Source organism: Hylobates moloch, unplaced genomic scaffold (assembly GCF_009828535.3).
Source record: "Hylobates moloch isolate HMO894 unplaced genomic scaffold, HMol_V3 SCAFFOLD_1, whole genome shotgun sequence".
In the NCBI taxonomy this organism is placed as follows: Eukaryota; Metazoa; Chordata; class Mammalia; order Primates; family Hylobatidae; genus Hylobates; species Hylobates moloch.
This window is the reverse complement of record NW_026652276.1, coordinates 219,452,309-219,467,646: the sequence shown is the minus strand read 5'-3', so window position 1 is coordinate 219,467,646 and position 15,338 is coordinate 219,452,309. Positions and strand designations below refer to the sequence as shown.

Genomic DNA, 15,338 nt, shown 5'->3' with positions numbered 1-15,338 from the left:
GCCAGTTAATTTGGTGACATCAAGTTCATTAACTAGCACATGAGATGACATGTGGGTTGAGAGCTGGCTTTCTCAGTGAGCTCTAACTTGGTAAGACTCATACCATTAATGTAAAACAACAGTAAAAGAGCTTTTGATTCATTAAGAAAAATTTGGGTCAGGTGCGGTGGCGCGTGCCTGTAATCCCAGCACTTTGGGAGGCCGAGACAGGTGGATCACTTGAGGTTGGGAGTTTGAGACCAGCCTGGCCAAACCTTGTTTCTGCTAAAAATACAAAAATTAGCCAGGCGTAGTGGTGCATGCCTGTAATCCCTGCTACTTAGGAGCCTGAGGGAGGCTGAGGCATGAGAATTACTTGAACCCAGGAGACAGAGGTTGCAGTGAGCAGAGATGGTGCCACTGCACTCCAGCCTGGGTGAAAGAGTGAGACTGTATCTCCAATAAAGAAATAAATAAATAAAATAATTAATTAATTTATTGGAAGAGTGACAGTATTAGTTAGGTCAGCACTCTGAAACTGGACCTCTAGAAACTGGAGAGAAGCATATTAGATGAGAAGCACAGTAATACGCCAGATTGCAATGGGCTGATTGACAAAAGGAAAGGCCAAGAAAGATAATCAAGAAAGGTGCCACTTCAGCAAGAAATTAAAAATCACTTCTCCAAGATCAATGCAACCAGATTCTCTTCCAAATTTCAGTGCAGCAATTCTGACAAGATTCATTTGGTTAGATACTGGTGAGTTTGAAGCTGAAACAATGGGAGAATTAGAACAACTCAGGAGACCTCCAAATGAGTTAAAGAGTAGTTGAAAAGACTAATGAATTGAGAAGGTGAGAGAGAGGAGAGAGTGGTAACAGAGCCCCAAATCCTCAGTTATCACTGCTGAAATCAATACGTAATTGACTAAAATTGATAGATGACAAAATAATAATATAATGAAAATAGTAATAACCAATCTATATTAAGTATTAATGTGTCAAGAGCAGTTCTAAGTTCTTGACATGTATTGGCTCGTTCTCTCTCTTTTTCTTTTTTTTTTTTGAGACAAAGTCTCACTCCGTTGCCCGGCTGGAGTGTAGTGGTGCGATCTCAGCTCACTGCAACCCCTGCCTCCCGGGTTCAAGCGATTCACCTGCCTCAGCCTCCCAAATAGCTGGGATCACAGTCATGTGCCACCATGCCCTGCTAATTTTTGTATTTTTAGTAGAGATGGGGTTTTGACATATTGGCCAGGCTGGTCTTGAACTCCTGGCCTCAAGTGATCCACCTGCCTCGGCCTCCCAAATTGCTGGGATTACGGGCGTGAGCCACTGTGCTTGGCTTAGTTCATTTACTTCTGTCAATAAGTCCTAGGAGTTGGGAATTATTATTATCTCCTTAAGTATGTTATTTAGATTGATGGAGATAACTATTAAGAGTTAAAAACTGGCTCCCAGTTGGACATGGTGGCATGCACCTGCTGTCCCAGCTACTTGGGGGAGGCTGAAGTGGAGGATCCCTTGAGCTTAGCAGTTTGAATCTAGACTGGGCAACATAATGAGACTTCTCTAAAAACTTTTTTTTTTAAGTGATTTCCTCTGGAAATGGAACTAAGAGGTCAAGAAGTGTAGGGAAGCATTCTACTGTTTTTAATTAACATGTTTCTGGATTGTATGATTTTTATTTTTATTTATTTAGCCAGTCAAATTTAGCAGGGGGGATTGTCTACCAACTTTAGTTACACTAATGTTAATAAGTTCTGATAACCCACTATCATTGGACCAGCCATGATTTTTGAAAAATTACTCTGGTAATTCATTATCTTGTAAAAATGTGAACACTGCCAACAAAGCTAAGGGCTAAAATACTAAAATCCACCAATATGATCTTCTACCGCCAGCAATAGTAATTATTTTATCAGGCGTATTTTTTGTTGTTGTTGTTGTTTGTTTTTGGAGACAGGGTCTTGCTCTGCCACCACGCGGGAGTGCAGTGGCACAATCACAGCTTACTGTAGCCTGTAACTCCTGGGCTCAAGCGGTGCTCCAACTGTGAGCCACTGAGCCTGGTTAGTTGTGTATTTTTCCAAATATTTCCATCTGTCTTTATATATGTACATACAAACTCTTGAAAATATGTGAGGCCGGGCATGGTGGCTCATGCCCATAATCCCAGCACTTTGGGAGACCAAGGCAGGTGGATTGCTTGAGCCCAGGAGTTTGAGACCAACCTGGGCAACATAGTGAAACCCCATCTCTATACACACACACACACACACACACACACATTTAGCTAGCACACACACACAAATCCAAAAATTTCAGCTAGCGCACACACACACACACACACAAATACAAAAAATTTAGCTAGACAAAGTAGCGCACACCTGTAGTCCCAGCTACTTGGGAGAATGAGGTGGCCAAATTGCTTGAGCCTAGAGGTAGAGGTTGCAGCAGGCCAAGATTGAGCCACTGCACTCTAGCCTGGGTGACAGAGACTCTGCCTCAAAAAAAAAAGAAAAGATATGGTATTTTGTTTCCATATATGGTATACCATTTGTTATGGGATGAATTGTGTCTCTCCCAAAAAAGATATGTTGAAGTCCTAACCCCCAGTACATCAGAATGTTACCCTATTTGGAAACAGGGTCTTTACAGATAATGAAGGTTGTTAGGATGGGCCCTAATCCAGTATGACTGGTGTCCCTTTTTTTTTTTTTTTTGAGACAGAGTTTCACTCTGTCGCCCAGGTTGGTGTACAGTGGCGTGATCTTGGCTCACGGCAACCTCCACCTCCCAGGTTCAAGCAATTCTCTTACCTCAGCCTCCCAAGTAGCTGAAATTATAGGCACCTGCCACTACGCTGGGCTAATTTTTGTATTTTTAGTAGAGACGAGTTTTCGCTATGTTGGCCAGGCTGGTCTCGAACTCCTGACCTCAAGTGATCTGCCCACCTTGGCCTCCCAAAGTGCTGGGATTACAGGCATGAGCCACTGTACCCGGCCAGTGGTGTCCTTTTAGAAAGGAGGAATCTGGACACAGAAACAGACATGCACAGAGGAAAGGTGATGAGAAGACACAGAGGGAGAATGCCACGTGAAAAAGGAGCATTGGAGTTGTGCTGTCACAAGCCAAGGAACACCCGGGGCCACCAAAAGCCAGGAAGATTCAGCAGGTGCGGGGTTCTGCCAGCACCTTGAGCTCTGACTTTTAGCCTCTAGAACAGTGAGATCATATATAAGTTTATGTTAGCCAGCCATGTCCAACTCTTTGAATGAAAAGACTTTTTTGCTTACCTATAGTGGCAGATATCATGAAAATTATGTGTGGACCTTTTTGATTTTCTTTAGCTCATCAGCTATTGTTAGTGTATTTTATGTGTGGCCCGAGACAATTCTTCTTCCAAAGTGGCCCAGGGAAGCCAAAGGTCAGGCACCCATGTCTAGTTTGTGGTGGCTTGTTAAGGAAGCCCTAGGAGACTGATACACTAGTCTATGTATCTTTAGGTTTCCTGCTTTATTTTTCTTTCCTTTTTTTTTTTTTTTTGAGACAGTCTTGCTCCACCACCCAGGCTGGAGTGCAGTAGCGCAATCTCAGCTCACTACAACCTCTGCCTCCCGGGTTCAAGCAATTCTCCTGTGTCAGCCTCCTGAGTAACTGGGATTACAGGTGCCTGCCACCACACCTGGCTAATTTTTGTATTTTTAGTAGACACAGGGTTTCCCATCTTGGCCAGACTGGTCTTGAACTCCAGACCTCAGGTGATCTGCCTGCCTCGGCCTCCCAAAGTGCTGGGATTACAGGCATGAACCACTGTACCCAGCACTACCTCCTTTATTTATTTATTTATTTAAGACACAGTTTCACTCTTGTTGCCCAGGCTAGAGTGCAATGGCGTGATCTTGGCTAACTGCAAACTCCACCTCCTGGTTTCAAGTGATTCTCCTGCCTCAGCCTCACAAGTAGCTGGGATTACAGGCGTGCACCATCAAGCCTGGCTAATTTTGTATTTTTAATAGAGACGGGGTTTCACTGCGTTGGCCAGGCTGGTCTTGAACCCCTGAACTCAGGCGATCTGCCTGCCTTGGTCTCCCAAAGTGCTGGGATTACAGACATGAGCCATGGCACCTAGCACTACCTCCTTTTTAAATGTTGCATAATATTGTGTAATATAGCTACAGTTTATGTAGCCATTCCTCTTCTCCGGATGCTGGTTGTTTCTAATGTTTCATGATAAAAATGAGTCAATGAGCCTTTGCATGAGTTTTCTTGCATGTATCTGTTAGTGCCTCTTTAGCATAGATACAAAGATGGGGAACTGCTGGTTCATAAAGTATATGCATTTTGAAAAGTACTAGATATTGCCAAATTGCCCCCAAAGTGGTTTTACTAATTATACTCTTACCAGCCATGTAAGAGACCATCCATTTTCTTATAACCTGACCAATATGGATATTAGCAAACTTTTAAATCTTTACCAATATATTGGTTGACAGGTGGCATTTCATTCTTGTTTCAGCATTCATTTCCCTGATTGCCAGTGAGGGTTGTTATCTTCTCATATGTTTATTGACTATTTATATTTTTCCTCCTATAAATTGCTCATTCATACAATTTGCTTTTCTATTGAGTTGTCTTTTTCTTATTGATATAAAGGGGGCTTAAATATAGATTATCTACAAATAAAAGTACATAAACATTCTGGCTTATAACCCTTCGCCTGTTATATGTATTGCAAATATTTACTATCATCTATGCATTTTCTTTAATTTTGTTCATAGCATATTTCTGTCGTACAGAAACTTTAAAATTTTCATGTAGTCAAATTTATCAATATTTTAACCTTTTTGTCCTTTGCCTTCGGTATCTTATCAAAGAAGATCTTCCTTGCAGGGTGCAGTAGCTCACACCTGTAATCCTAGCACTTTGGGAGGCCAAGGAGGGAGGATTGCTTGAAGCCAGGAGTTGGAGACCAGCCTGGGCAACATAGCAAGACTCTGCCTCTACAAAAAAATTAGCCAGGCATGATGGCACACATGTAGTTCCAGCTACTTGGGAGGCTAAGGCAGGAGGACCACTGGAGCCCAGGAGGCCAAGGCTGCAGTGAACCATTATCATGCTACTGCACTCCATCCTGGGTCACAGAGTGAGACCCTGTCTCAAAAAATAAATAATAAAATAAATAAGAATTAAAAAACACAGAAAGTTGCATGATTTAAAAAGAAACAATGACATAAAAAAATCTTAGATTTTGAAATACTATGATAAAAAAGGAATATTTGGAATAAGAAAGGGAGGAAAAATGTACAAATATTTAATATAAATTAATTTTTAATTTTCACTTGCTGTGTTGCCCAGACTGGTCTTGAACTCCTGGTCTCAAGTGAGCCTCCCACCTCAGCCTCCCTAAGTGCTGGGATTATAGGCATGAGCCACTGTGCCCAACCAATATAAACTGATGGACACAAAATTTTAACTGGTAAAAAAAGTCCTATAGTTAGTAAATATATTTGGAGGAAAAGATAGTTTATAAATAATATAAATATAAAATAAAATTATAAAATTCTACAGCTTACTTTAAGGCCATTATAACAAAAGTTTGTCCATTTTAAACATGGATAAAATTCTAATGGAAGACAGCTGGATGCTTATCTTACACCATACACAAAAGTCAGCTCAAAATGGGTTAATTCAGCTGGGAGCGGTGGCTCACGCTTGCAATCCCAGCACTTTGGGAGGCCCAGGCGGGTGGATCACCTAAGGTCAGGAGTTCCAGACCAGCCTGGCCAACATGGCAAAACCCTGTCTCTATTAAAAATACAAAAATTAGCCAGGCCTGGCGGCACATGCCTATAATCCCAGCTACTTGGGAGGCTGAGGCAGAAGAATTGCTTGAACCCAGGAGGTAGAGGTTACAGTGAGCTGAGATCGCACCACTGCACTCCAGCCTGGGTGGCAGAGGAAGACTCTATCTCAAAAAAAAAAAAAAAAAAAAGGGTTAGTGACTTAAATATAAGAACTGAAAACATAAAATTCCTTAGAAGAAAATGCAGGAAAAAGAATCTTGACATTGACTTTGGTGATGATTTTTGATATGACACCAAAAGTACAGGTTAAAAGAAAGTAAAAATAGACTAGTGGGAAGTGGGAATACAAGAAACTAAAAACTTTCTGCACAGCAAAGGAAACAACACAATGAAAAGGAAACATGCAGAATGGGTGAAAATGTTTGCAAAACCATAGATCTGATAGGGATTAAGATCCAAAATACATAAGAAGCTCCTACAACTCATAGCAAACAAATTAACAAACAAGAAACCTCAAAGAAATATCCTGATTTAAAAATAAGCAAACAGAATGGACACTTCTCCAAAAAAGACATACAAATGGCCGGCAGGTATATGAGAAGGTGCTCAACATGGCTTACCATTAGGGAAACGCAAATCAAAACTGCTGAGATATCACTTCACATCTGTTAGGATGGCTATTATCAAAAAAAGACAAAAGATAACAAGTATTGGTGACGACATGGAGAAAAGGGAACCCTTGCACACTGTTGTTGGGAAAATATATTGATGCACCCATTCATATGGCAATTCCTCCCAAAAAAAGTGCTAATGGAAGACAGACACAGTTGTGCTATATGTATGTATGTATTTATTTATTTTTGAGACAGAGTCTCACTCTGTCACCCAGGCTGGAGTGCAGTGGCACAATCTCGGCTCACTGCAACCTCTGCAAACTCATCTACAAGGGATAGCATCTTTATTCACATAGACATACAATTTACTTGAGAGTGTATTATTTTTTAATTGTATGTGTTTGAAGGAATTTAGTTGCCTCCTGGGTTCAAGGGATTCTCCTGCCTCAGCTTCCCGAGTAGCTGGGACTCCAGGTGTGGGCCACCATGCCTGGCTAATCTTTGTATTTTTAGTAGAAATGGGGTTTCACCATGTTGGCCAGGCTGGTCTCGAACCCCTGACCTCAAGTGATCTGCCTGCCTTGGTCTCCCAAAGTGTTGGGATTACATGCATGAGCCACCATGCCTGGCCAGTTGTGCCTTATGATGGCAATGTGAACACATGGAAGGGAGCCACAGCATAAGCCTTTTGGGAAAAGCCTACGCATTGAACATGGCAAGAAATCCTTGTAGCCACCAACACTGAGGAGCACAAAGACTTTACACTATAAGCGTTTTTTCTACAGAAAGTAGAAATTTTATTTGCAAAGGATTCCACAAGAGAATTTGTGATCCAATACATATGTAATAAACCTGCACATTGTGCACATGTACCCTAAAACCTAAAGTATAATAATAAAAATAAAAATAAAAATAAAAAAAGAATTTGTGATCCAAGAAAAAAATTAAGGTATCCAGGGGGCCTAATTGAACAAGAATAATGAAGAGATGAAACTAAGCTAAAATAGGCTGGGCATGGTGGCTCACACCTATAATCCCAGCACTTTGGGAAGCTGAGGTGGGCGGATCACCTGAGGTCAGGAGTTTGAGACGAGTCTGACCAACGTGGAGAAATCCTGTCTCTACTAAAAATACAAAATTAGCTGGGCGTGGTGTCATATGCCTGTAATCCCAGGTACTCATAAAGCTGAGGCAGGAGAATCGCTTGAGCCTGAGATGCAGAGGTTGCAGTGAGCCGAGACTGTGCCATTGCACTCCAGTCTGGGCAAAAGAGCGAAACTCCATCTTAAAAAAAAAAAAAAAGAAAAGAAAAGAAAAAGAAAATAAGGTAAAATGTAGCCAGGAGAACATTTCTAAGTATTTCAGTCTCAAAAACATTACAGAAGCACCCTAGGTAGGAACGTTATAGTCAGGAGTAATAAAATTCATTCATTGTGAAGTTTTTCTACCAGCCTTCGTGAAGACTTTGAAAACCATCAGTGGTTCATTGGCATCACAACATGGTTAAATTTAAATTTTAATTTATGTTCAGTTTGGAGCTCCAGCTTTCCATAGTTTAACTTGAAAAATGGACTTGCCCCCAAAGAAAAGCCTATCTTTTATTACAAGAATAAATTAAGGATTTAAAATATTCATCTGGAATAGTACTACAGAATAAAATCCTAGATAACTAAAGAATCAAAAAAAGCAATGCCCAGTGGTCATGTTATAAGAGATATACAAACATCTGTCTGAGCACTAATAAATTGAATAAATTTAGAATCAATTCCCTATGAGAATCATGAAGAGAAAAATCTGCATGTTATAGAAAGAGCATGAACGCTTAAGGGTCTGAAAAAATGGTTTTAATGCACTTCTAGCTGGGCAGATCTTGTGGGAATATGATTCTAGGCAATCACTGAGACTGAGTTTTTTTATTTACCTTGAGAAAATGAAATATTGTTCAGCTCTCAAAATCAATGATTCTAGTTGTTTTGAAAAGATTGCATTTGATGTTTAATTTAGAGTATGAAAAAAAGAGGTACTCTATCTTTATTAAAGCAGTTAGATGAATAGACTATTAAAATAAGGGTTAGATTATGTGCACAAATTCTTCAAAATATTGAACAATTATAAAGTCTTTATAGCTGATGAATAATTAGTGAGGGCTTTACTTCAATAAGAAATAAAAAAAATCCTAAATCTTTTCATTTGTAGCTGCAAAGGAATGCAGAGTACAGAGTATATAATTTATGATACATAATAATCTCATGGACAGCTGGGAAACATAAAACTCATCTACAAGGGATTGCATTTTTATTCACATAGACATACAATTTACTTGAGAGTGGATTATTTTTTAATTGTATGTGTTTGAAGGAATTTAGTTGTATCAAAAGAGATGAAACAATAACATATGCTTTACTCTGCAAGCTTTTAAAAAATACAGCAGACAATAGGATGCTGGATTGTAGGCTTAACAGTTCTCTTTTTTTAATGCCCCATAACCATCTGTCCTATATTTTCTGGGATAGACCTGGTTTCAATATCCTTTTCAATCACCTCCATAAACTTTCATAGTTCTCTAGAAATTCAAATATTTAGGAAATGAATTAATCGTTAGTATCCATTCAAATAAAAACATACATATATTTTTCAAAAGACAGGAAGTTACAAGTGACAGAGAATTATAGGTTTAAGAAATAGCTTGATCGTTTACAGGAGCTCATGCATGCCAGTTCAGTATCCACATATAGCATCATTATAGATCCAGGAGCTATGGGGAATAAGCACAGATTCTGTTCAACCCCCAAATCTCAGAATACACTTTCTCAAATAAACATGGCTCCACCTCTGTTAGTTGCTCAGTTTCCGCCCATCTGTTCTGAGAATTGCTTTTCCTTCCTCGTTATAGTTTCCTGTGTCTGGACAGGCTTATCCTGTTTCCTCTGGATGATGTTTTTGTTTGGAATGAGTTCCTGATTCCTCTTCCTTTTCCGTTTTATCCACTCCGTTTAGTCTCTCATTTGCACAATAGACTCCTTACATGGTACATTCTAAACATGATTCCAGTAATAATCTCTAACATTTATGTATGATGGCTGGAATACCCTGGCATTTGAGTTTAATATCATATTTTTTGTAGCATTATACACACAGAGCTTTAAGAATTTGGGAAGAATGTGGTGAATGGTTGGGGGGAGGAAACGGCTAAGTGCTTTAAACATATTGTGATACCTAAGTTGTATGGCTATATATAGACAAAAATAATTGATAAAATTCTACTAGAAAACTCACAAAACATGAGAGACCATTTAGTTATATGTTGGTTTGGGGGCAATGCAATGGGTAGGGTATATTTCTCTAAAGTGCCCAGTATAAATCTGCAAATTAGAAAAGAAAGAATCAAACCTGGGAGAAGATCATTAGCAAACATCCGGCTTGCTCACAGGAAAAAAAGGGGCTCATTTATAGCTATAGGAGTGAGAGGGAAGAGTCACCATAAAGGACCAAGTCCATATGGAGGCTGTTGAGAGACAATTCTCCAAGAATTTCTTGCATTTCTGCACATTCTGCAACCAGGGCACTGACTGCCTTTTGTTCTAATCTATCTTTAGAGGACATTTATATAGCAAACTATCTCGAAGGATAGAGACAGTGTCCCCCTTCATAGCAAAAGAACAAGTCTGCTTACTATCTGGTGTAGTAAAATAATCTTTCCTTCTAGGGCTAAGGACAAGTGTGCTATATAGCCCATTATAATAGGATTCTTTTTCCAAGCTCAGGGTGCTTTTCCTGTAACAGAACTCACTGCCTGTGCAGACATCAACTGGCGCTTGTGTCACCCTGTGGAAACTGAGGCTTGGGGAACTGGTGCCGAAATGCTGTTACTTTGGCTATTGCTATTGTTGTGAGTAATAAACTATTACTGAACTCTCACTTCTTTTTAATCCCCTGCATCGGATCATCCGCGTGCCCCTCTATGTCAGAGGCAGCTGTAGACACCAGCTCCGAAATCACCACCAAGGACTTACAGGAGAAGAAGGAAGTTGTGGAAGAGGCAGAAAGTGGAAGAGAAGCCCCTGCTAACGGGAATGCTAATGAGGAAAACGGGGAGCGGAGGCTGACAATGAGGTAGATGAACAAGAGGAAGAAGGTGGGGAGGAAGAGGAGGAGGAAGAAGAAGGTGATGGTGAGGAAGAGGATGGAGGCGAAGACGAGGAAGCTGAGTCAGCTACAGGCAAGCGGGCAGCTGAAGATGATGAGGATGACGATGTTGATACCAAGAAGCAGAAGACCCACAAGGATGACTAGACAGCAAAAAAGCAAAAGTTAAACTAAAAAAAAAAAAAGACCGCCGTCACCTATTCACCCTCCACTTCCTGTCTCAGAATCTAAACATGGTCACCTTTGAGTAGAGAGGCTCCCCCCACTGCCCACTGCCCACCACCCACTGTGGGCAGTGCCACCCGCGGATGACACACGCGCTCCACCACCCAACCCAAACCATGAGAATTTGCAACAGGGGACGAAAAAGGAACCAAAACTTCCAAGGCCTTGCTTTTTTTCTTAAATCTACTTTAAAAAGGAAATGTGTTTGTATTTTTTATTTACATTTTATATTTTTGTACATAATGTTAGGGTCAGCTATTTTTAATGATCTTGGATGACCAAACCAGCCTTCAGAGCGTTCTCTCTCCTACTTCTGACTTTACTTGTGGTGTGACCATGTTCATTATAATCTCAAAGGAGAAAAAAAAAAAAAAAACTTGTAAAAAAAGCAAAAACGGCCGGGCGCGGTGACTCACGCTTGTAATCCCAGCACTTTGGGAGGCCGAGGCGGGCGGATCACGAGGTCAGGAGATCGAGACCACGGTGAAACCCCGTCTCTACTAAAAATACAAAAAATTAGCCGGGCGTGGTGGCGGGTGCCTGTAGTCCCAGCTACTCGGAGAGGCTGAGGCAGGAGAATGGCGTGAACCCGGGAGGCGGAGCTTGCAGTGAGCCGAGATCGCGCCACTGCACTCCAGCTTGGGTGACAGAGTGAGACTCCGTCTCAAAAAAAACAAACAAACAAACAAAAAAAAACGACAACAGAAAAACAATCTTATTCCAAGTGTTATAAAGTTTCAGTGTCGCAAAAGGAATAGCACTCAAATATAAAATTTTCTTTTTAATTCTCAGCAAAGCAAGTTACTTCTATATAGAAGGGTGCGCCCTTACAGATGGAGCAATGGTGAGCGCACACTTGGACAAGGGAGGGGAAGGCGTTGTTATCCCTGACACATGTGGCCCCTGCTGCTGTGTCGTTCCCCTGTTGGCTAGGGTTGGACCGCACAGGCTAAACTAATTCCGATTGGCTAATTTAAAGAGAATGACGGGATGAGTGCTTTGGCGGGAGTCAGGGCAGAGCAGGTAGCAGGTAATTGGAATGAGTTAGGGTGGAGCAGGTGGTTGGAATGTAGGGTGGAGCAGGTGATCACAATGAGTCAGGGCGGAGTAGGTAATTGGAATGAGTTAGGATGGAGTAGGCAATCGAAAAAAGGTTGCTTTACCAGGAAGTTAAGTTTAAAAGTAGAAGGCAAAGAATTGAACATACTGATATAGTAATTATTTGAAAAGAAATTTAGAACTCATATCTAACACGAGCATTCCAGTAACTTTTTTGTGTATGTACTTAGCTGTACCACAAGTAGTTGGTTTGTATGAGATGGTTAAAAAGGCCAAAGATAAAAGGTTTCTTTTTTTCCCCTTTTTTGTCTATGAAGTTGCTGTTTATTATTTTTTTTGGCCTGTTTGATGTATGTATAAAACAATGTTGTCCAAAAAGAAACAGGAATTTTATTTTGTGGAGTTACTCTAACAACAACAAAAATTCTTCCTTTCCTTTCTTTTCCCCTCCCCTCCCCTCCCCTCCATTCCCCTCCCCTCCCCTTTGAGAGAGTCTTGCCATGTTACCCAGGCTGACCTCCTCGAACTGGGCTCGAGCGGTAGTTCCACCTTGGCCTCTCAAAGTGCTGGTATTTCAGGCATGAGCCACCATGCCTGGCCAAATTTCTTATTGTAGCTAAATACATTGGTGTTTGTCTTAGTCTGTTCAGGCTGGTATAACAAAATACCTTAAAACTCGGTGGCTTATAAACAATGAAATTTATTACTCACAGTTCCAGAGCCTGGGAAGTCTGAGATCAAGGCAGTGACAGGCTCTGTGTGTGATGAAGGCCAGCTTTCTCATGGATGTTATCTTTATGCTGGATCCTCACATGGTAGAAGGGACTGAGCTTCCTGAGGCCTTTTTTATATAAGGGCATTAATTCCATCCATGAGGGCTCTGCCCTCCTGACTTAATCACTCCTAAAAGGCCCTTCCTCTTAATAACATCACCTTGAGGGTTAGGTTTCAACACATGAATTTCGGGAAACACAAATATTCAGACCACAGCAGTATTGTTGTTTACATGTCAGTCTTCCGTTACTTTAGTGAGAGCCTGTGCTCTTAGCAAATTGACAAACATAATTCCAATGAAGATCTACCACAAAAATGATGGCTTCAACAAGGCAAATGTCACCTTGACAAGCCAGACAATAGTCAATATTCTTCACCGTGTGTCTCCTTTTAGTATTGACATTAGGCTTTATTTAGGCACTGGATGAACGATTAAAACCTTGTATGCAGGAAGGTTATATGATTGACTCTTAATCTGGAGATAGTTTGAAAGAAGAGATGACTGGGGATAGACTGGTGGGGGTGGGGAAAGGAAGGAAAGTAAGGAAAGAAACAACAAAGGAGATGATTTAAAAATTCCATCTTATTTGGTTCTGATATTTACATGAAACACAAAAGTCTTTCAACTCAGTCTAGTGATAGAGAACGTAGGACTACTTCACATGTATGTACCCTTCGACTCATCCAATTGTCAAGGAGTGTGAAGACAGAATGAAAGGTAATCTTTTTCATATGTGGTGAGATTGCCCAAGAACAGATAAGATTTAGAACGGCATACTTTAATTATGAGGAACATTTGCTTACAGATATTTGATTACTATTAAATACATTCCATAAGATCAATGTTTAATTTCAAACTGAAAGTTTGCTTTTTAATTTTAATAGCTGCAAAATTCTGCTAAAAAAGAAATCATAAGAATCTACTCAAATGCAAGCTTGAGTAAATATGATATGGAAATATAAGATGCAAGAAAGATTTTTCATAAATTAAAACACATTTGTAACTCAAACATAAGTCATTTTTGTTTTTAGAATATAGGATGACTTTTATAAAAGACCAAAATTTTAAAGGCAACTGTAAAATAAGCTATAAAAACCAAAGGATGATTTGTAAACATGGTGATATGGCATAGAATAAAATGAGCTATAAATATGTGGATTAGTAGCTAAGCAAAAAGTAGTTGTTGGAGACATTTATGTAAAGCAACCAACAATGCATGCTTTTTTTGTTGCTAAAAAATGTTTTATAACAGAGAGATCTAAAAACTGCTTATTGATTACCTTCACTATGTAAAGGACTATTTTATTTTATTTTATTTTTCCCCTTTCCTCAAAAGGTCTATTTTAGGGGAATTTGAACACTCATTACATTAGGACATAGTCTTTCCCTCAAGCTTGGATTCCAGTTGAGGAAGAAAAGGAATACATAAAAACCTAATAAGTTTTACACAATACTTGACAAATAAAAGCAATAAAAACAATATTAATAAATTTTTAGTTCTTAAAACATTTGTATGTAAAGAAGATTATTTAATAATTTTTAAAAATCAAGAAATGTCAGGGAGAAAAAAGCTTTGCCTCTGTCTTCTTAATTTCTGTAACTGGAGGTATGTGAGTTAAACTGACAAAAGACAGATTAACAGGAGAAAGTACCCAATCCACATTAGTATTTATGTGTACACGAGTTCAGAGGAAAGAAGTGAAACTCAAAGAAAGATTAGACTCAGGGATTCATATACCCTCTTAACAATGGAAAGAGGGTTTGGACTTAAAGGATGATCATTTGTGGGGAAAAGACTAGGAAATATCTGGGGGAACTAATGGAAGATAAGGGCTACTTGAGTAAGACCTGTTTATGCAAACTCATCTTGGCGTCAACTCCCCATCTTGAGGATGAGTGACTCTTCTCTCCCTGGTCTGGTTGAGGGGTTAGGGGGAATGTGTGTGTGTGTGTGTGTGTGTCTGTGACACTTTCATTAAAGAAAAATTTATGGCCTGCTTTCAGGCAGATGGTGAGAACAAAACTCTTCCTGAATTTGTTGATTCTCAATTGCCTTTAGCACAAAACAATCCTTATGCCAGAGTGGCACGTGGCATATTCTGCATTGCTTCAGCCCAATATAGCCTACCCTGATGGCCATGTTCAACAGTTGTGACAGCAATGTTGAGAAAGAAGATTGCTCTGTGGTTTGGGTGTGATGGCCCATGCCTATAATCCCAGCGCTTTGGGAGGCTGAGGCAGGAAGACTGCTTTAGGCCAAGAGCTCTAGAGCAGCCTGGGCAACATAGTGAAACCCTGCCTCCACAAAAAACTTTAAAAAAATTAGCTAGGCATGGTGGTATGTGCCTGTAGTCCTAGCTACTCAGGAGGCTGAGGTGGGAGGATCACTTGAAGCCAGGAGTCCAAGGCTGCAGTGAGCTATGATCATACCACTGCATTCCAGCCTTGGTGACAGTGAGATGCTCTCTGAAAGAAAAAAAAAAGATTGCTCTGTGGACTTCACAGATACCTAACACTGTTCCTCAGAAAGCGATGACAAATTCTGCTATCTCCTATTATAAAATTTTGAAATTTTATAATAATTTTATTGAAGGCTTAAAAATATTCATTAGATTATATTTACTTGTTTTAGGCCCCCAGGACCCAAGGGATAATACATTATGAATATTAATTAATCATTACTACCACACTGCTCCCCAGTAAACAGGAATATACCTTTTTATTTTAAAGA

The 15,338-nt window shown here is 40.0% G+C and overlaps 1 pseudogene; it reads left to right on the top strand.

Annotated features, from left to right (window-relative positions):
* Positions 1-10,363: 10,363 nt before the first annotated feature.
* On the top strand, positions 10,364-10,695 carry LOC116809687 (prothymosin alpha-like; annotated as a pseudogene).
* Positions 10,696-15,338: the final 4,643 nt, after the last annotated feature.